This window comes from Arachis hypogaea, chromosome 1 (assembly GCF_003086295.3).
Source record: "Arachis hypogaea cultivar Tifrunner chromosome 1, arahy.Tifrunner.gnm2.J5K5, whole genome shotgun sequence".
Taxonomy (NCBI): Eukaryota; Viridiplantae; Streptophyta; class Magnoliopsida; order Fabales; family Fabaceae; genus Arachis; species Arachis hypogaea.
This window is the reverse complement of record NC_092036.1, coordinates 60,756,730-60,780,798: the sequence shown is the minus strand read 5'-3', so window position 1 is coordinate 60,780,798 and position 24,069 is coordinate 60,756,730. Positions and strand designations below refer to the sequence as shown.

Below are 24,069 nucleotides of genomic sequence, written 5' to 3'. Positions count from 1 at the left end.
AACAGATCCTTAATAAATGGAGGTTCAATCCGTGGTGGATTAGTTCTCGGCTTACCGAGTTGGAAAATACAGTGAAAAAAATAGTATTTATCTTGAAAATAAAATAATTATCATTGATAGTAATACTTGTGGAGATTTTTTTTGTTAAAATTTAAATGTGACAACTTTATTTATTGGTATCATATTCATTCATGAAGTCAAAAAAATATGATCAACTAACATTGTTAAATGTTACCGGTTAATATTTCACATTTTATAAATATATTTTCAAGTTTTCAAACTTATATATAGACTTATTTTTTTTACAAAAGCTATTAGATTGATTAATATTCCTTAGTAATATTACTAAAACACTGTCGTTGAGTATTAATTTTTATAAAAAAAAAACCATAATAACTTTGGTATTCAATATATATATAATTTATTCTTTTAAAAAATTATTATTTCTAGATTGATAAATATATTTTTTTCATTTTTATATCAATTTATTTGGCAATAGTTACCATTAAAAAAATAAATGACAACATTATCTTATAATATGATATATAAAATAATTTTTTATTTTAAAATTAATTTTGGTCAACAAAATTAAATTAAAAATAATTTTTTACACAAATTTAAATTTGACTTTAAAATTTATTAACCACTCACCTTTTTTAAATTTTAATAACAAAAAAATTGGTTAAATGCAAAATATTTAATATTTAATAATTTCAATCATTTAAATTTCAATTAATGATAATTGGATTAGAAATTAATTATAACTTAATAATTGATAATATATATATATATATATTAGTACATAAATAATAATATCTAATATATAATTTATTTATTTTTTTTATAGGATTAATATATAATTTATTTATTTTTTTGATAGGATTAATGTATAATTTATTGATAATTGATTTATTATCTAAATTTTTTTAAAATATTGTAGTATGTAAAAATAGTGATCTTATTCTTTTATTATTATTTCATAATTTTTTTTATTACGTAATTAACTTAATTAATAACCTTTATTATTATTTTTTTACCAAAAAAATTATATTTCTACTATTTATATATTTTTTAATACTAATAAATAAATAATATTTATATTATATTTATTATCCTAGATAATAGCTTGAGTTGTTTATTTCGTATATTAATAATATAAAATAAGAAAAAATTATGTAATAAATCATATAAAAATTATTTAATTTACACATAAATTAACTTTATTAAAAATAAATTTTTTATATATAATCATCTTTAATATATGTAGTATCATGTATATATTATGATGACATTTTAATTATTATGTGAGTGATTATTATTATTATTATTATTATTATTATTATTATTATTATTATTATTATTATTATTATTATTATTATTATTTATTTGTTTGTTTGTTTGTTTTATTATGTTAGTAAATAATATTTAGATTAAAAGAGAATAAATATAATTAAAATTTTTTAATTTGATTAAAAAATATCTTGTAAGCATATCTAATTTTTATATATATTAAATGTAATAATATTTAATAGTATATTATGTTTTGCAACAATGACTCAAAATATTAACTCAAGTGAGTAAGATCAACTTAGGTCCATTGTTCGGATTCCAAATTCAAATTAGGTTCATTATTGAGACTCAATGCAGATGAAGTCCATGTCTCCCATCTCAAATCGACACAAATTGAATTTTCGTTGTTAGTTAGAGATAGTAATGGATGCTCGTGTGGACGCGGTAGACTTTCATTCCCGTCCTTCGCTCCTATTTTAAAAAAAAATTACCCTATATCCCCTCTTCATTTTTGTCGCAAGTCACTCTTTAATCCTCCCTTAAAGAATGCAGATACCCACAGTTATCTATAGATATTTTTTGAATTTTCTTTTAAATAAAAAAATCATAATATAATAATCATAAAATAATTAATTCAATATAATTCAACAAAATTCATAATAACATTTCAAAAAAAATATAAAAACATCTTCCAACAAATTACATAACATAATTTTTTGAAACGAAACAAAACGATGTAGTGACAAATTTAAGAGGCAGATAATGTGAGTTAGAAAGAGAGAAATGCAAAATCAAGACTAAGGGTATGCCTAAAAAAACTGTTCAAATTGGAGGCAAAAATTAAAGTCACTAAATTCAAATATATATATAAATTAGAAAAAATTGGTAATTTTATATTCGCGATGTTTTGACAGGTCTTAAGAAGGGGTAACTATGTCCCACATCCCTGTCCATTTCATGTGGATAGGTTCCCACAATCCCGCCTATGAAAATTTGACATATTTCTAGTAAGTCCCAAATCGCGATTAATCCCTACGAATATCTATTTGGATATTTTTTATCATTCTAATTGCTAGCATTTGTCGGTTCGTAACGTGAAATTACACCAACCACTTAGTTAATTCTTAGATAACCAAAGTCCAGTTTATATCATTCTCATAAAATTATATGTATCTTATTATAATAATATTAATAAAAAATAAATGTTTAAATACTAAATGAGTTACAATTTTCGTATATATAATAATGATTAATATCACATTTTATAACTTGTGAAATCATATTATAAACTATTGATAAGTTTGGATTATAAATATAAATTGAAAAAATTTAACTATAAATTTAAATGGCCTTATTTTTAAACTGTATAATTTAATAATTTTTTTTTCAATTTCTATATATGCTAATAATATTAATTCTTCTAACTTTTTTATTCTATATTCTCCAATATATTGTTGCTTTGGAAATATTCAATTACATAAATACTATCTATTTCATTATACAACAGTCCAGAATCTTAATTATTTAGCTTCTATGGCAAGAACCTCTACATTTTTAAGAATGTGATAAAATTTCTTTATCTATATCACTGTGTTATAGCAAAATATACTAACTACTAAATGGAGATTAAAATTAATAACCAAATAAAAAAAGAAAAAAAAAAGCTAAATACATGAATTGTCTAACTACTATGATACATAGATAAATGTGGAAGTAAAATTACACAAGAATTTTTTTAAGTCATAATTGAAAATTTACCTATCCATTCTGTCAATCAAACAACATATTTGAGTGTCACAATTTATGTAGGCCGCCACGTAGACTTTCGAATACCTAAAAAGCCTCATTTTTTTAGGGTAAGTAATGAATATCTCCCAATTCATAAACTCCACCATGCTCTCAAGCTCATTAATTATCTCAGCAGTGTCTTGAACAATAAATATATTTTTGGGTCCCAGAATTTGATTAATTTTAGTCACAAACAACTTGAAAATTACACCTAACATACCAATAAATATATTAGCAAAATAACACAGATAATTATTGTCTGTTGATATGATATGACAAACTATTAATTTTGACGAATGAGAAATAAAATAATTATACACACATTTTCTTGAGTCTTGAAAACAAATAATCTACATGGAAAAAATCGTAGGACCTAGGATAAGTGCTAAACGATTTACACCAATCGTAATACATGCCAAAAAGACTGCACTCATATATAATAGGAAGTGTATCTAGAGTATCTACTGAAACTAACCACATTCATGATCTAAATATTCAATTCTTTTATAGCTGCAGTAAACCTGGAGACCAAAAACTAATTATAAAACAAAGATAATGACAACCATAAATTTATATAATTCAGATTAACATTTTAAAAGTGATTTTTCTTACTCTCTGTAGATTGATGTTATATCCATAACATTTTGAATAATTGGCCATTGAATTTCTATCCCAACACATGTTCAATGTTCATAGTCTATGTTAAAATTGTCAGGAACAGACTTTTCATGAATTTCACGTTGAGAACTTGTTAACCATGGTCTATAAATACTTCATGGTTAACATATTATATATAGCTCCGAATAGGAGTTGGAAGGTCTGGTGGCTTGTATCCACAATAAGTCGATAATTGCCCTCTTGCCATGACGTCTCATAGGAAGAAAAAAATAGTTGTAAAAACTACCAAATAAAAGAGTCATTGATAAAAAATGAGACCCTCTTCTAATATATATGACTTTTTATAATGATAAAATAAAAATAGAAGGAATAAAATTTAGTAATTTTATATTAGAAATAGAATTTAATATTTTTTCTAATAAAATTAAATAATGAATTAGTTATAATTAATATATTTAAATAAATAAAACAAATCAAATAAAAATATTTTTAAAAATTAATTAAATTAATTAGTTAATACAAATAATTAGTATAATTGATTTGATTTAACTTATTAAATTCAAAAAAATAAATAAAAAAATAGTTGATTAAATTTAATGAATTAAAAAGACAAATAGAAAAACACTCTTAGGAGACAATGATTTTCTTAACTAAATTAATCTGTATTTATTATATTGAATTAGAATAAATAACAAATAATCTATTTTAATATGCACCTTATAAATTAATAAATTAAAATAATCGATATAATGAATTATAATTAATTAGTTGATATAAATTATAATAAATTGTGTGATATTTAAATATATAATCAAATCAATTAGTTGCTATAATTAATTCACCGTAATAACTTGTATTTAATGAGTTAAAAGAAATAAATTAAAAAATATTCTAAAAAATATGCTAGGTCAATTTTATCATTAAATATAAAAATCCGATTTTTATATAATATAATAGATTTTAAATTAGGCAAAAACTTCTCCACTTCTGTTCTTGCAGACTTCATAACTGAACAGATAAAAAAAGGGTTAATGGAAGTTACACCCACTGTACTCCCCTACGAAAACGCTAAGGTGCATTGGAAATTTCGAATTTTGACTTTACACTTTTGTCTTTTGCCATTACAAATTCCTTAGCGACTCTATCCCCGCAAAAACAACTCATTTGACTTATCTTTTTCCTTTCTTTACTCATGAATTCATGTCACAACTAATCAAATGCATATATGTTTCCTACTTTAATCATGACTAGAATCTTATTTTATAAAAGCACTAGAACTTGCTATAAGTTCAAATCAATCAATTTGTTGTATTTATTACCCTGAACTCCCTCCAAAGGGATGGCAAAATTTTGAATATGTGGAAACGGACTGAAAAAATCTGCAATGAAAAGTAAAATAGAGATTCGCAAAATTTTCAACCGAGATGGAGATCTGTTTTTACGAATAAATAGGAATAAAGATAAAAAATTGTGGTACTCGCTCCATGGAAATCCCTTAAATTTCTATTAGTATAAAATTATTAAAATATCTTTTATATATATATATATATATATATATATATATATATATATATATATATATATATATATATATATATATAGTTAATCACCAAAAATACCTCCAAATTATTCAAATGCCGACAAAAATGTACTCAAATTTTATTATCAACAAAAGTGCCTTTAAATAATTTAAAAATACAACAACAATATCTAACAATAAATATATATTTTCAAAAAATACCTTAGAGATAGAATTTTGATGTGATTTTTTACAAGCATAATTAAAAAAATAAGATATTATTATTCTTAAATTTTGGTGATTTTTTTCTAAGTATATATTTTTTGTGATTTTTTTAATGTATTATTAGTTGTTAACAAAAAAATTACAAAAAAATATATACTCAACAAAAAATCACCAAATTTTAACGATAATAATATCTTATTTTTTTAATCATTCTTGCAAAAAATTACATCAAAATTCAATCTCTAATGTATTTTTTGAAAATACATATTTAATGTTAGTTTTTTTGCATTAAATATGATATTTCTCAAAAAATACATTAGAGATTGAAATTTGATGTAACTTTTTGCAAGTATGATTATAAAAATGAGATATTATTATTCTTAAAATTTGGTGATTTTTAGTTATGTATATATTGTTTTGTGATTTTTTAAAAGTATTATTAGTTGTTAACAAAAGAAATTATAAAAAATATACTTAACGAAAAATTACCAATTTTTATGTATAATAATATCTTATTTTTATAATCATGTTTGCAAAAAATTACATTAAAATTCAATCTCAAAAGTATTTTTTGAAAATATATATTTACTGTTGGGTATTATTGTTATATTTTTAAATTATTTGAAAGCATTTTTGTCGATAGTAAAATTCGAGTGCATTTTTGTCAGCGTTCGAATAATTCAGAAACGTTTTTGGTAGTTAACCCATATATATATATATATATATATATATATATATATATATATATATATATATATATATATATATATATATATATATATATATATATATATATATATCATGAAACTCTAAATTTCTATATGTTTTATTTTTTTATTTCAAAACAAATTAATGATATACATAATATTTAAATTTGTATCAATTAATTATTTAAATTTGTATTATCATAGAAAAAGAGTATTATCACTGAGCTATGATCTTCGATCAAGATTTGTTATGTTATTATGTTAAAAAATTTTCTATTTTATTTTATTTTAATTTGTGTGTGGAATATTTTGAGTTTATGTTATTGGAAAACTTTTAAGTGTATCGATACACCGGTATTTCAGTAATTTTAATCGTTGATCTTAATTATAAAAAATATATATGATTGTTGCGGCCCAACCCGGCAGGCTTCATAACCGACCCGGCTGGCACGCGCCTTTGCCGAGTCCGGACGACCACTCCACGTTGTACCACGCGCCCGATCCTTGGCCCGGGTACCTCCCCTCTTGGGTGCCAGCTCACCTAGCAACAGCTAGCAAGGGGAAGCTTCGCGGAAGGTGGGTCTGCCCGTGCAGGGCCCACCTTTGACATAGTATATATGGGGAGGGTCCTACCCCTCCCCCTAGATACGTCACTAACAACATTACACACTTTTCTTGCCTGCACCTTGACTGACTTGAGCGTCGGAGTGTCTTTGCAGGTGACACCACCCCGTGCCCGAAGAACTTGGGAAGTCGGTCGTTCCAGCCTTCCTCTCCACGACTCGGAACCAGGCGGAAACCCCCACCTTACCATCCGAGGGATCTCCCCGAACCATCCGGTACCCGAACAACCGAACATTGGCGCTGTCTGTGGGGACCGCTTAAATGGACTTCCTACTGGGTCCCCTCTGCGACGACCCGAGCTGTCTTTACGATCCCAAGAGAGACACCCCTTTGGGAGAACAGGAAGCGATAGCGCCAGAATAATGTAGGAATTTCATCACAGGGTGCAGAACCTGGAACGCCAGCTGACAGATCAGGAGCATCGTCAACAAACTCCCGAACCAAACTATTCCCGATCTCCTGAGAGACATGGAAGAACTCCTCAGAGAAGTCGCTCCCGACGCACGCCCAGCTCACGATTCGAATCTGAAAGTATCCGGGAAGACTGGGAACACCCAAGAAGATGGCGTGACCCTGTGATATACACCCGTCTTGAAGAGAGACGCGCCACTGAGCAAGACCGGGAAGACGGCGGAGAAAGGCCGAGGAGAACGCGACAACCCGTGATAATGGGCGCAACCCCGTTTTATCATTCCGTCCTCGAGGTCCGGCTACCAAAGCACTTTGCTAAGCCAACGGACATGAGGTACAATGGAACTCAAGACCCACAGGAGCATCTAACGGCCTTTGAGGCCTGGTGCACGAAATTGTGTATGTCAATATTAATGGACTATTTAACACAGCTTCGTACCACTAACCAGCAAGTGCACTGGGTCGTCCAAGTAATACCTTACGTGAGTAAGGGTCGATCCCACGGAGATTATTGGTTTGAAGCAAGCTATGTTTATTTTATTATTCTTAGTCAGGATATTAATTAAAATTATCAGTTGGAATTATTAGAAAAATAAAAGAGTGTGAAATAGTTACTTGTTGTGCAGTAATGGAGAATATGTTGGGATTTTTGGAGATGCTTTGTCCTCTGAATCCCTGCAACATAATGCTTACTCACTTTCATAAATGCAAGGCTCCTTCCATGGCAAGCTGTATGTAGGAAATCACCATTGTCAGTGGCTACCTCCCATCCTCTCAGTGAAAACGGTCCAGATGCTCTGTCACAGCACGGCTAATCAGCTGTTGGTTCTCGATCATGTTGGAATAGGATCCATTGATCCTTTTGCGTTTGTCATCACGCCCAGCAATCGCGAGTTTGAAGCTCGTCACAGCCATTCAATCCTTGAATCCTACTCGGAATACCACAGACAAGGTTTAGACTTTCCGGATCCTCAAGAGTGGCCGCCATCAGTTCTAGCTTATACCAGGAAGATTCTGATTAAGGAAGCTAAGAGATACTCATTCAATCTGATGTAGAACGGAGGTGTTTGTCAGGAACACGTTCATGGATTGAGGAAGGTGATGAGTGTCACGGATCATCACCTTCTCCATAATTAAGCGCAAATGAATATCTTAGATAGGAACACGCATGTTTGAAAGGAGAAACAGAAACAATTGCATTAATTCATCGAGACGCTGCAGAGCTCCTCACCCCCAACAATGGAGTTTAGAGACTCATGCCGTCAAAGTGTATAAAATTCAGATCTGAAAATGTCATCAGGTACAAGATAAGTCTCTAAAAGTTGTTTAAATAGTAAACTAGTAACCTAGGTTTACAGAATATGAGTAAACTAAGATAATTGGTGCAGAATTCTACTTCTGGGGCCCACTTGGTGTGTGTTGGGGCTGAGACTAAAGCTATCCACGAGCTGAGGCTTTTCTTGGAGTTGAACTCCAAGTTATAACGTGTTTTGGGCGTTCAACTCCGGATCATGACGTGTTTCTGGCGTTTAACTCCAGATAGCAGCATGTACTTGGCGTTCAACGCCAAGTTACGTCGTCTATCTTCGCTCAAAGTATGGACTATTATATATTGCTGGAAAGCCCTGGATGTCTACTTTCCAACGCCGTTGAGAGCGCGTCAATTGGACTCCTGTAGCTCCAAAAAATCCATTCCGAGTTCAGGGAGGTCAGGATCCAACAACATCAGTAGTCCTTTTTCAGCCTAACTCAGATTTTTGCTCAACTCCCTCAATTTCAGCCAGAAAATACCTGAAATCACAGAAAAATACACAAACTCATAGTAAAGTCCAGAAATATAATTTTTGCCTAAAAACTAGTAATATTTTATTAAAAACTAATTAAAACATACTAAAATCTACATGAAATTACCCCCAAAAAGTGTATAAAATATCCGCTCATCATAACACCAAACTTAAACTGTTGCTTGTCCCCAAGCAACTAGATGACCAAAATAGGATAAAAAGTATTTAAGGAGTAATAAAATCTCCGAGTTTTAAGTGAAGCTCAGATTCTAATTTAGATGAGCGGGGCTAGTAGCTTTTTGTTTCTGAACAGTTTTGGCATCTCCCTTTATCCTTTGAAATTCAAAATGATTGGCATCCATAGGAACTCAGAATTCAGATAGTATTATTGATTCTCCTAGTGTAGTATGTTGATTCTTGAACACAGTTACTTTATGAGTCTTGGTCGTGGCCCTAAGCACTTTGTTTTCCAGTATTACCACCGGATACATAAATGCCACAGACACATGACTGGGTGAACCTTTTCAGATTGTGACTCAGCTTTGCTAAAGTCCCCAGTTAGAGGTGTCCAGAGCTCTTAAGCACACTCTTTTTGCTTTGGATCACGACTTTAACCACTCAGTCTCAAGCTTTTCACTTGGACATGCATGCCACAAGCACATGGTTAGGGACAGCTTGATTTAGCCGCTTAGGCCTGGAATTACTTCCTTGGGCCCTCCTATCCACTGATGCTCAAAGCCTTGGATCCTTTTCACCCTTGCCTTTTGGTTTTAAGGGCTCTTGGCTTCTTTTTTTTTTTTTTGATCCAATGATTTCTTGTACAAGTTTTTTTTCACTGCTTTTTCTTGCTTCAAGAATCAAATTCATGATTTTTCAGATTCTCAATAATATTTTTCGTGTTCCTCATTCTTTCAGGAGCCAACATTCGAAAAATTCAGGATAAAATATGCACTGTTCAAGCATTCATTCAGAGAATAAAAAGTATTGCCACCACATATAATTAATTATAATTTTTATTATTAAGAACTCGAAAAATATAAATTACTTCTTTATTCTAAAAATCTACTATTTTATTCATGTTTGATGATGATGAGAAAAATAAATTATAACTTAATTGGAATTAAAATCAAAGTAGAGATACTAATTACTACTACTAATATATAACTTCTAAGGCAAACTTCTAATAAGAATAGTTATCACAGAGTTAAGGCAAAGATTAGAACTCAACGACCTTTATTTTGGGAAGTGGGGGTTCCTCTAGTCTGTGGGATGCTTGATCCTTCAAGTCACATCCTTGCTCTTCCTGTTCCCTTAGGTGCCATGATCTTGATGAGTTTTAGCTCAGTGATCATGGCAAATCACACCAAACTTAGAGGTTTGCTTGTCCTCAAGCAAAAGAAAGGATAGAAGAGGAATAGAGGGGGAGACAATTTCGAAATCCAAAAGATATGATGAGTTGAAAAAGATTTGAAAAAGATTTGGATTGGAAAAAGATTTGTGTTTATGAATTAAGATATATTTAATATTTTTGAAAAAGGGATTTTAGAAATTAGGGTTTTTAGAAATTAGGATTAAAATTTTTGGAATTAAAGGATGATATTTTGAAACATGTTTATGCAAGAAATCATGAATTGAAACATAAAAATTAGAAAATTTGTAAAGGAAAACGAATTTTACCTCCTCCCCACCATCCTGGCGTTAAACGCCCAAATGCTGCATGTTTTGGGCGTTTAACGCCCAATTGCTGCTTCTCCTGGGCGTTCAACGCCCAGCTATTGCTTCTTTCTGGCGTTGAACGCCCAGATGGCTACCCTTACTGGCGTTGAACGCCCAGTGGGTGCTTCTTTTGGGCGTTCAACGCCCAAAACGTTTCTTACTGGCTTTTTCATGCCAGTGAGCTTCCAAATTTCCCTATAACTCTTTGAATTCAATCAATTGCTATTTTACCTTTTGAAGATACTCTGACATATATCTGTAAAAATCAACTAATTAGCAGAAACAAATAAAATTAAATTTTGTGAATGGCTGGGTTGCCTCCCAGTAAGCGCTTCTTTAATGTCGTTAGCTGGACTATTACTGAGCTTTTAATCAAGTCTCAGTTTTGAGCATTCTTGCTCAAGATTGCTTTCAAGATAATGTTTAATTCTCTGTCCATTTACAATGAACTTTTTGTTAGATTCACTATCCTGAAGCTCTACGTATCCATATGGTGATACACTTGTAATCACATATGGACCTCTCCACCGGGATTTTAATTTCCCGGGGAATAATTTGAGCCTAGAATTAAATAGCAGAACTTTCTGCCCCGGCTCAAAGACTCTGGATGACAATTTCTTATCATGCCATCTTTTCGCTTTCTCTTTGTAAATTTTTGCATTCTCGAAAGCATTGAGTCTAAATTCCTCTAGCTCATTTAACTGGAGCAATCGTTTTTCTCCAACTAACTTGGCATCAAGGTTTAGGAATCTGGTTGCCCAGTAGGCCTTGTGTTCCAGTTCCACTGGCAAGTGACATGCCTTTCCATACACAAGCTGGTATGGAGAGGTCCCTATAGAGGTCTTGAATGCTGTTCTGTATGCCCACAGAGCATCATCCAAGCTTCTTGCCCAATCCCTTCTACGGTTAATTACAGTTCGTTCCAGGATTCTTTTGAGTTCTCTATTTGAGACTTCAGCTTGCCCATTAGTCTGTGGATGATATGGAGTGGCTACCCTGTGGCTAACTCCATAACGAACCAAAGCAGAGTAAAGCTGTTTATTGCAGAAATGAGTGCCCCCATCACTGATTAATACTCTAGGGGTACAAAATCTGCTGAAGATGTGTTTCTGGAGGAATTTTAACACTGTTTTAGTGTCATTAATGGGTGTTGCAATAGCCTCCACCCATTTGGATACATAATCCACTGCCACCAGAATATAAGTGTTTGAGTATGATGGTGGGAAAGGTCCCATGAAGTCAATACCCCATACATCAAACAACTCAATCTCCAAGATCCCTTGTTGAGGCATGGCATAACTGTGAGGCAGATTGCCAGATCTTTGGCAACTGTCACAATTAAGTACAAACACTCGGGAATCTTTATAGAGAGTAAGCCAGTAGAAGCCACATTGGAGGACTCTTGTGGCTGTTCGCTCACTTCCAAAATGTCCTCCATACTGTGATCCATGGCAGTGCCATAGGATCTTTTGCGCTTCTTCCTTGGGCACACATCTACGGATTACTCCGTCTGCACATCTCTTGAAGAGATATGGTTCATCCCAAAGATAGTACTTTGCCTCTGTGATCAATTTCTTTGATTGCTACCTACTGTACTCTTTGGGTATGAACCTCACTGCCTTATAGTTTGCAATATCTGCAAACCATGGCACTTCCTGGATGGCAAAGAGTTGCTCATCCGGAAAGGTTTCAGAGATCTCAGTAAGAGGGAGGGACGCCCCTTCTACTGGTTCTATTCGGGACAGGTGATCTGCTACCTGATTCTCTGTCCCTTTTCTGTCTCTTATTTCTATATCAAACTCTTGCAGAAGTAACACCCATCTTATAAGTCTGGGTTTTGAATCCTGCTTTGTGAGTAGATATTTAAGAGCAGCATGATCAGTGTACACAATCACTTTTGATCCTACTAAATAGGATCTGAATTTGTCAATGGCATAAACCACTGCAAGTAGCTCTTTTTTTGTGGTTGTGTAATTATTCTGTGCGTCATTTAGAATATGGCTGGCATAGTAAATGACATGCAAAAGCTTGTCATGCCTTTGTCCCAACACTGCGCCAATGGCATGGTCACTGGCATCACACATTAGTTCAAATGACAGTGTCCAGTTTGGTGCAGAGATGATTGGTGCTGTGACCAATTTGGCTTTCAGAGTCTCAAATGCCTGCAGACACTCCTTATCAAAGACAAATGGCATGTCAGCAGCTAGCAGGTTGCTCAGAGGTTTGGCGATTTTTGAAAAATCCTTTATAAACCTCCTATAGAATCCTGCACGTCCCAGAAAGCTTCTGGTTGCCTTAACATTGGCAGGTGGTGGTAATTTTTCAATCACCTCTACCTTAGCTTGATCCACCTCTATTCCCTTATTCGAGATTTTGTGCCCAAGGACAATTCCTTCAGTCACCATAAAGTGACATTTTTCCCAGTTTAAAACCAGGTTAGTCTCTTGGCATCTCTTTAGAACAAGTGCTAGATGATCAAGACAGGAGCTGAATGAGTCTCCAAATACTGAAAAGTCATCCATGAAGATTTCCAGGAATTTTTCCACCATATCAGAGAAAATTGAGAGCATGCACCTCTGAAAGGTTGCAGGTGCATTGCACAGGCCAAATGGCATCCTTCTGTATGAAAATACCTAGATGGACATGTGAATGCTGTTTTCTCTTGATCTTTTGGATCTACTGCAATTTGATTATAACCTGAATATCCATCCAGGAAGCAGTAGTATTCATGACCTGCCAGTCTTTCTAGCATCTGGTCTATGAATGGCAAAGGAAAATGATCCTTTCTGGTGGCTATATTGAGCCTTCTATAATCAATACACATACGCCACCCTGTAACTGTTCTTGTAGGAACCAGTTCATTTCTTTCATTGTGAACCACTGTCATGCCACCTTTCTTAGGGACAACTTGGACAGGGCTCACCCAAGGGCTGTCAGAAATAGGATAAATAATCCTAGCCTCTAGTAATTTAGTGACCTCCTTCTGCACCACTTCCTTCATGGCTGGATTCAGCCGCCTTTGTGGTTGGACCACTGGCTTGGCGTCACCCTCCAATAGGATCTTGTGCATGCATCTGGCTGGGCTAATGCCCTTAAGATCACTGATGGACCACCCAAGAGCTGTCTTGTGTGTCCTTAGCACTTGGATTAGTGCTTCCTCTTCCTGTGGCTCTAAGGTAGAGCTTATGATTACAGGAAAGGTATCACCTTCTCCCAGAAATGCATATTTTAGGGATGGTGGTAATGGTTTGAGCTCGGGTTTGGGAGGTTTCTCCTCTTCCTGAGGGATTTTCAGAGGTTTTATTATCCTCTCTGATTCCCCCAAATCAGGCTAAACATCTTTAAAGATGTCCTCTAGCTCTGATTCGAGACTCTCAGCCATATTGACCTCTCTTACCAGAGAGTCAATGATATCAACACTCATGCAGTCATTTGGGGTGTCTGGATGTTGCATAGCTTTGACAATATTCAACTTGAACTCCTCCTCATTGACTCTCAGGGTTACTTCCCTTTTTGGACGTCAATGAGGGTTCGGCCAGTTGCTAGGAAAGGTCTTCCTAGAATGAGAGTTGCACTCTTGTGCTCCTCCATTTCCAGCACCACAAAGTCAGTAGGAAAGGCAAATGGCCCAACCTTGACAATCATGTCTTCAATCACGCCTGATGGGTATTTAATGGAGCCATCATCAAGTTGAAGACATATCCGGGTTGGTTTGACTTCTTCAGTCAAACCAAGCTTTGTGATAATAGATGCATGTATTAGGTTGATACTTGCCCCAAGGTCACACAGAGCTTGCTTGGTGCAATTACCCTCTAATGTGCATGGTATCATGAAGCTCCCGGGATCTTTAAGCTTCTCAGGTAAGCTTTTCAGAATGACTGCACTGCATTCTTCAGTGAGGTAAACTTTTTCAGTTTCCCTCCAATCCTTCTTATGACTTAAGATCTCTTTCATGAACTTAGCATAAGAGGGTATTTGCTCAAGTGCTTCTGCAAACAGAATCTTTATTTCAAGAGTCCTGAGATAGTCTGCAAAGCGGGCAAATTGCTTATCCTGTTCCGCTTGGCGGAGTTTTTGAGGATAAGGCATTTTGGCTTTGTATTCCTCAACCTTAATTGCTGCAGGTTTATTGCCTACAGATGTGGATTGGGAAGCCTTTTTAGAAGGGTTATTATCAGCACTTGTATGTGACTGATCCCCCACTGGCGTTTGAATGCCAGGGGTGGGAGCTGGAGTGGCGTTAGACACCAACTCCTTATCTGTTACTGGCGTCTGAACGCCAGAACTGTGCTCCCTTTGGGCGTTCAACGCCGGATTCATGCTTGTTTCTGGCGTTGAACGCCAGGAATGAGCATGGTCTGGGCGTTCAGCGCCAGCATTATTCCTCTCTGGGCTCTGATTGTCCTCAGAGGGATTTTGAGTAGCTATTTGTTCATTTCTTGGCTTCCTGCTGCTTTGAAGTGAGGTATTTAATGTTTTCCCACTTCTTAATTGAACTGCTTGGCATTCTTCTGCTATTTGTTTTGACAGTTGCTTTTCTGTTTGCCTTAACTGTACTTTCATATTCCTGTTAGCCATTCTTGTTTCCTGTAGTATTTCCTTGAATTTGGCTAGCTGCTGAGTTAGAAAGTCTAATTGCTGATTGAATTCATTAGCCTGATCTACAGGACTGAGTTCAGCAGTTACTGTTTTAGCTTCTTCTTTCATGGAAGATTCACTCCAGAAAATCCATTTCGAGTACAGGGAGGTCAAAATCCAACAGCATCAACAGTCCTTTGTCAGCCTCCTATCAGATTTTTACTCAGGTCCCTCAATTTCAGCCAGAAAATACCTAAAATCATAGAAAAACACACAAACGCATAGTAAAGTCCAGAAATGTGAATTTTGCATAAAAACTAATAAAAACATCCCTAAAAGTAGCTAGATCCTACTAAAAACTACCTAAAAACAATGCCAAAAAGCGTATAAATTATCCGCTCATCACAACACCAAACTTAAATTGTTGCTTGTCCCCAAGCAACTGAAAATCAAATAGGATAAAAAGAAGAGAATATACTATAAATCTCAAAATATCAATGAATATTAGTTCTAATTAGATGAGCGGGACTTGTAGCTTTTTGCTTCTGAACAGTTTTGGCATCTCACTTTATCCTTTGAAGTTTAGAATGATTGGCATCTATAGGAACTCAGAGTTCAGATAGTGTTATTGATTCTCCTAGTTAAGTATGTTGATTCTTGAACACAACTACTCTTATGAGTCATGGCCGTGACCCTAAGCACTTTGTTTCCCAGTATTACCACCGGATAAATAAATGCCACAGACACATGACTGGGGGAACCTTTTCAAATTGTGACTCAGCTTTGCTAAAGTCCTCAGTTAGAGGTGTCCAGAGCTCTTAAGCACACTCTTTTTGCTTTGGATCACGACTTTAACCACTCAGTCTCAAGCTTTTCACTTGGACCTTCATGCCACAAGCACATGGTTAGGGACAGCTTGATTTTGCCGCTTAGGCCTAGATTTTATTTCCTTGGGCCCTCCTATCCATTGATGCTCAAAGCCTTGGATCCTTTTTACCCTTACCTTTTGGTTTTAAGGGCTATTGGCTTTTTCTGCTTGCTTTTTCTTTTTCTTTTATAGTTTTTTTGCCACTTTTTTTTCTCAAGCTTTGTTCTTCAATACTTTTTCTTGCTTCAAGAATCAATTTTATGATTTTTCATATTATCAATAACATTTCTCTTGTTCATCATTCTTTCAAGAGCCAACAATTTTAACATTCATAAACAACAAGATAAAAAATATGCACTGTTCGAGCATTCCTTCAGAAAACAAAAAGTATTGTCACCACATCAATATAATTAAACTAATTTCAAGGATGAATTCGAAACTCATGTATTTCTTGTTCTTTTGTATTAAAAACATTTTTCATTTAAGAAAGGTGAAGGATTCATGGAATTATTCATAGCCTTAAGATATAGTTACTAAATACTAATGATCATATAGCAAAGACACAAACATAGACAAACATGAAGTTCAAAAACCAAAAAACAAAGAGATAAGAATAAGTTAAGGAATGAGTCCACCTTAGTGATGGTGGCGTGACAAACCCCAATTTGACGGTTTATCTTGTATTGAATTTAGGGGATTTTATCACCTTTTTCCCACATTTACCCAATGAATTAGCATGGTTTTGTATATTCTCCTTTAATTGTGCTTAAGAGTGAAAACATGCTTTTTAGGTCTTAAAATAGATAAATTTAATTCACCTTGATTCTATTAGATGCCTTGATATGTTTGTTAAGTGATTTCAGATTTAGGAGGCAAAGATTGGATCAAGGGAATGAAGAAAAAGCATGTAAAGTTGGAGAACTCATGAAGAAATGAAAGAACCGGAAAGCTGTCAAGCCGACCTCTTCGCACTTAATTGACCATAACTTGAGCTACAGAGGTCCAAATGATGCGGTTCCAGTTGGGTTGGAAAGCTAACATCCGGGGCTTCGAAATGATATAAATTTTGCCATATGTTGCTTCGCGTTCAGGGGCGCGCACGCGCACTTTGCGCGCGTGCGCCGATTCTGTCCGTGGCCCAATTTAATGAAATCGTCCCCAGCGGTTTTAGGAGCCATGTGGGCCCAATCCAACTCATTTCTGATGCTATTTAAGTCAAGTATTGAAGGGAAATCAAGATACTTTAGGTACTTTTGATCATTAGCTTAGTTTTAGAAGTAGTTTCTAGAGAGAGAAACTCTCACTTCTCTCTAGGATTAGGATTAGGTTTAGGATAATCTTTCTTCTTAGATCTAGATTTAATTCATGCTTTGATTCAATTTTCTTTTATCAATTCTTAATCTTCTCATCTCTCTCTTCCTAGTTATGTGCTTTGATAATTGTAATTCTTCATTTTGTTTTGGATAGATTGTTGTTCTTTTATTTCCTTTCAATAATGCAATTTGAGGTAATTCATGATAATCGTGATCTCCTTGATTGTTGTTGTTAATTCTTTGCAATAATTGTAGTTATATTCTATTCTTGTTATCAATTTACTATGCTTTTCTTTTATGCCTTCCAAGTGTTTGATGAAATGCTTGGTTGGATTTTTGTGTAGCTTTTGTTCCTCTTGGCTTTGGTTGAGTAATTAGTGACTCTTGAGTTATCTAATTCTTTTGTTGATTGATAATTAGAAGTTGCTAATTGATTTGAATACCTCTAAAGCTAATCTTTCCTTTAGGAGTTGATTAGGACTTGAGGAATCAAATTGATTCATCCACTTGACTTTCCTCCATGGTTAGAGGTTAACTAAGTGGGAGTAATGGATAATTTGCCATCACAATTGAGGAGGATAACTAGGATAGGACTTCTAGTTCTCATATCTTGCCAAGAGCTTTGCTAGTTGTTAGTTTATTTTCTTTGCCATTTATATTTCTTGTCTAAAACCTTAAAAACCCCAAATATAACTCACAACCAATAACAAGACACTTTATTGTAAATCCTAGGGAGAACGACCCGAGGTTTAAATACTTCGGTTATTAATTTTAGGGGTTTGTACTTGTGACAAACAAATTTTTGTATGAGAGGATTATTGTTGGTTTAGAGACTATACTTCGACGAGATTTCATTTGTAAAATTCTAAACTGTCAAAAATTCGTTCGTCATGGCGCCTTCTCCTTGAAGGACCAATGGTGTTCTTGAGCTCCTCTATGTCTCTTCCTTGCCTTTGTTGCTCCTCCCTCATAGCTCTTTGATCTTCTCTAATCTCATTGAGAATGATGGAGTGTTCTTGGTGTTCCACCCTTAATTGGTTCATGTCATGACTCAATCCTTCTAGAGAAGTGTTGAGTTGTTCCCAATAGTTGTTTGGAGGAAAGTGCATCCCTTGAGGCATCTCAGGGATTTCTTGATGATGAGCTTCCTCATGCGTCTCTTGAGATCCATGAATGGGCTCTCTTGTTTGCTCCATCCTCTTCTTAGTGATGGACTTGTCCTCTTCAATGAGGATGTCTCCTTCTATGACAACTCCATCTAAGAGCATAGATGGCAAATGAGATGAGGAAAAGCTAGCCTTGCCAAGGTGGAGGGCTTTTCAGCTACTTTGTAGAGTTCTAGAGAGATGACTTCATGAGCTTCTACTTCCTCTCCAATCATGATGCTATGGATCATGATGGCCCGATCCACAGTTACTTTGAATCGGTTGCTAGTGGGGATGATGGAGCGTTGGATGAACTCCAACCATCTTCTAGCCACAGGCTTAAGGTCCAGTCTTCTTAATTGAACCGGCTTGCCCTTTGAATCTCTTTTCCATTGAGCTCCTTCCACACATATGTCCATGAGAACTTGGTCCAACCTTTGATCAAGGTTGACCCTTCTAGTGTAAGGGCGTGCATCTTCTTGCATCATAGGCAAGTTGAACGCCAACCTTACGTTCTCCGGACTGAAATCTAAGCATTTCCCCCGAACCATTGTAAGATAGTTCTTTGGATTCGGGTTCATACTTTGATCATGGTTCCTAGTGATCCATGCATTGGCATAGAACTCTTGAACCATTAAGATTCTGACTTGTTGAATGGGGTTGGTAAGAACTTCCCAACCTCTTCTTTGGATCTCATGTCGGATCTCTCGATACTCATTTTTCTTGAGCATGAAAGGGACCTCAGGGATCACCTTCTTCTTAGCCATAATTTCATAGAAGTGGTCTTGATGGGATTTAGAGATGAATCTCTCCATCTCCCATGACTCAGAGGTGGAAGCTTTTGTCTTCCCTTTCCTCTTTCTAGAGGTTTCTCTGGCCTTAGGTGCCATCAATGGTTATAGAAAAACAAAAAAACTATGCTTTTACCACACCAAAATTAGAATGTTGCTTGTCCTCGAGCAAAAGAAGAAGAAATAGATGATGATGAAGAAGAGATTGAGGATAGGGAGAGTGGCGTATGTTTCGGCCAAGGGGGAGAAGAGAGGGTAGTGTTGTGTGAAAATAAAGAAGTATGGAGAGGTTTATATAGTGGAGGGAGAGGGGTTTATGGTTTGGTCATGTAGGGTGGGTTTGGGTGGGAAAGAGATTTTGAATTTGAAGGTAGGTGGGGTTTATGAGGAAGAATAGATGGATGTGAGTGGTGAAGAGGTGATGGGGAAGAGTGATTGAGGTGATTGGTGAATGATGTTTGGGGAAGAGTGTTATGAAAAGGTGTGAGAGAGAGAGGGAGAAGATAGGTGGGGATCCTGTGGGTCCACAGATTCTGAGGTGATCCTGTGGGGTCTACAGATCCTGAGGTGTCAAGGATTTATCATCCCTACACCAATTAGGCATGTAAAACACACTCTGCATGCAATCCTGGCGTTTAATGCCAAACTGTAGCATGTTTCTGGCGTTAAACGCCACTTCCATGCTTGTTTTGGGCATTCAAAGCCAATCTGCAGCATGTTTTTGGCGTTGTACGCCACTTCCATGCTTGTTTCTGGCGTTTAACGCCAGCTCTCCTCAGGGTGTAATTCTGGCATTTAAACGCCAAACTGCTGCTTGTTTCGGGCATTCAATGCCAGCTTCATGCTCTGTTCTGGCGTTGAACGCCAGCCAGATGCTCCTTACTCGCGTTTAAACGCCAGTAAGCTCTTCCTCCAGCGTGTGTTTTTTCTTCTATTGTTTTTAGTTCTGTTTTTAATTTTTGCAATTGTTTTGTGACTCCACATGATCATAAACCTAATAAAACATAAAAGAACAATAGAAATATAGATAAATAAAAATTGGGTTGCCTCCCAATAAGCGCTTCTTTAATGTCAATAGCTTGACGGTGAGCTTACATGGAGCTTCACAGATCATCATAGCATTGTTGGGACCTCCTAACACCAAACTTAGAGTTTGAATGTGGGGGTTCAACACTAAACTTAGAGTTTGGTTGTGGTCTCCTTACACCAAACTTAGAGTTTGATTGTGGGGGCTTTGTTTGACTCTGTATTGAGAGAAGCTTATCGTGCCTCTTTTCCATGGTGGCAGAGGAAGATCCTTGAGCTTTAAACATAAGGTAGTCTCCATTCAATTGAAGGACTAGCTCTCCTCTGTCAACATCAATCACAGCTCTTGCTGTGGCTAGGAAGGGTCTTCCAAGAATGATGGATTCATTCTCATTCTTCCCAGTGTCTAAGATTATGAAATCAGTAGGGATGTAAAGGCCTTTAACCTTTACCAACACGTCCTCTACCAATCCATAAGCTTGTTTTATTGACTTGTCTGTCATCTCTAATGAGATTCTTGCAGCTTGTACCTCAAAGATCCCCAACTTCTCCATTACAGAGATTGGCATAAGATTTATACCTGACCACAGGTCACATAGAGCCTTCTCAAAGGTTATGGTGCCTATGGTACAGGATATTAAGAATTTACCAGGATCTTGTTTCTTTTGAGGTAGAGTTTACTGAACCCATGTTTCTAGTTCACTAATGAGCAAGGGGGATTCACCTTCCCAAGTCTCATTACCAAACAACTTGGCATTCAGCTTCATGATGGCTCCTAGATATTGAGCAACTTGCTCTTCAGTTACATCTTCATCCTCTTCAGAGGAAGAATAGTTCTCAGAGCTCATGAATGGTAAAAAGAGGTTCAATGGAATCTCTATGGTCTCTAGGAGAGCCTCAGATTCCTTAGGTTCCTCATTTTGGAACTCCTTTTTGTTCAGAGGGCGTCCCAGGAGGTATTCCTCACTGGGATTCACTCCTTCTCCTCCTTTGTGCATTCGGCCATTTTGATTATATCAATGGCCTTGCACTCTCTTTTTGGATTCTCTTCTGTATTGCTTGGGAGAGTACTAGGAGGGGTTTCAGTGATTTTCTTACTCAGCTGACCCACTTGTGCCTCCAAATTTCTAATGGAGGACCTTGTTTCACTCATGAAACTTAAAGTGGCCTTAGATAGATCAGAGACTATGTTTGCTAAGCTAGAGGGGCTCTGCTTAGAATTTTCTTTCTGTTGCTGAAAAGATGATGGAAAAGGCTTGCCATTGCTAAACATGTTTCTTCTACCATTATTAAAGCCTTGTTGAGGCTTTTGTTGATCCTTCCATGAGAAATTTGGATGATTTTCCTATGAGAAATTATAGGTGTTTCTATAGGATTCACCCATATAATTCACCTCTGCCATTGCAGGGTTCTCAGGATCATAAGCTTCTTCTTCAGAAGATGCCTCTTTAGTACTGTTGGATGCATTTTGCCATCCATTCAGACTCTGAGAAATCATGTTGACTTGCTGAGAAAACATTTTTTTCTGAGCCAATATGGCATTCAGAGTATTAATTTCAAGAACTCCCTTTCTCTGACGTGTCCCATTATTCATAAGATTCCTTTCAGAAGTGTACATGAACTGGTTATTTGCAACCATGTCAATGAGTTCTTGAGCTTCTGCAGGCGTTTTCTTTAGGTGAATGGATCCACCTGTAGAATGGTCCAGTGATATCTTAGAAAGCTCAGATAGACCATCATAGAATATATCTAAAATGGTCCACTCTGAAAGCATGCCAGAAGGACACTTTTTGGTCAACTGCTTGTATCTTTTCCAAGCTTCATAGAGGGATTCACCATCTTTTTGCTTGAAGGTCTGAACATCCACTCTAAGCTTGCTCAGCTTTTGAGGAGGAAAGAACTTGTCCAGGAAGGCCGTGACCAGCTTATCCCAAGAGTCCAGGCTATCTTTAGGTTGTGAGTCCAACCATGTTCTAGTCCTGTCTCTTACAGCAAAAGGGAAAACCATGAGCCTGTAGACTTCAGGATCTACTCCATTAGTCTTAACAGTATCACAGATCTGCAAGAATTCAGTTAAAAACTGATAGGGATCTTCTTATGGAAGTCCATGAAACTTGCAATTCTGTTGCATTAGAGCAACTAGTTGAGGCTTCAGCTCAAAATTGTTTGCTCCAATGGCAGGGATTGAGATGCTTCTTCTATAAAAGTTGGAAGTAGATGTAGTGTAATCACCAAGCATCCTCCTTGCGCCTCCACCATTGTTATTGGGTTCGGCCATGTCTCTTTCTTTTTCGAGATTCTCTATAAGGTTTTCTCTGGATTGTTGTGCTTTAGCTTCTCTTAGCTTCTTCTTCAGAGTCCTTTCAGGTTTAGGATCTGCTTCAACAAGAATGTCCTTGTCCTTGCTCCTGCTCATATGAAAAAGAAGAGAACAGAAAAGAAGAGGAATCCTCTATGTCACAGTATAGAAATTCCTTTATGTGAGTAGAAGAAAAGAGGAATAAGAATGAAGAAGAGAAAAATTTGAACACATAAGAGAAGAGAGGGTTCGAATTTTAAGATGAAGAGAAGTGTTAGTAAATAAATAAAATAAATAGAAAGAGATGAGAGGGAGAGAATTTCGAAAATTATTTTTGAAAAATAGTTAGTGATTCACAAAAAATTAAGAGAAGAAATATAATTAAAATTAAAATTTGAAACAATTAGTTAATTAAAAGAATTTTGAAAAAGAGGAAGGAATTTTCGAAAATTAGAGAGAGAAACGTAGTTAGGTAGTTTTGAAAAAGATAAGAAACAAACAAAAAGTCAATTAGTTAGTTGAAAAAGATTTGAAAATCAATTTTGAAAAGATAAGAAGTTAGAAGATATTTTAAAATTGATTTTGAAAAAGATATGATTTAAAAAAGATATTTTGAAAAGATATGATTGAAAAAGATATTTTAGAAAAGATTTGATTTTTAAAATTAAAATTTGATTACTTGACTAACAAGAAACTAAAAGATATGATTCTAGAATTTAAAGATTGAACCTTTCTTAACAAGAAAGTAACAAACTTCAAATTTTTGAATCAATCACATTAATTGTTACTAAAGTTTTCGAAAATATGAAGTAAAGATAAGAAAAAGATTTTGAAAATAAATTTTAAAAATTTTTGAAAATAATAAAAAATGAAAAAGATTTGATTTTTGAAAAAGATTTTGAAAATATAAAATTTTTAAAATTGAAATATTGACTTGACTAACAAGAAACAACTTATTTTTAAAATTTTTTGACTAAGTCAACCCAAAGATTTCGAAATTTATGAGTAAAATAAGAAAAAGATATTTTTATTTTTGAATTTTTAATGATGAGATAGAAAAACACAAAAATGACTCACAACATAAAAACTTTGAATCAAAACACATGATGCATGCAAGAACACTATGAATGTCAAGATGAACACCAAGAACATTATGAAGATCAAGATGAACACCAAGACTTATTTTTGAAAAATTTTCAAGAAAAGAAAAACATGCAAGACACCAAACTTAGAAATTTTTCATGTTTAGATATTATGAATGCAAAAATGCATATGAAAAACAACAAAAGACACAAAACAAGAAAATATGAAGATCAAACAAGAAGACTTGTCAAGAACAACTTGAAGATAATGAAGAACACATGCAT

The 24,069-nt window shown here is 34.8% G+C and overlaps 1 non-coding gene across 1 annotated transcript; it reads left to right on the top strand.

Moving 5' to 3' along the window:
• Window positions 1-22,175: 22,175 nt before the first annotated feature.
• On the top strand, window positions 22,176-22,279 carry LOC112716893 (small nucleolar RNA R71). The gene has a single exon (XR_003160513.1). It is a non-coding gene; the product is annotated as a small nucleolar RNA R71 (small nucleolar RNA).
• The last annotated feature ends 1,790 nt before the right edge of the window (window positions 22,280-24,069 follow it).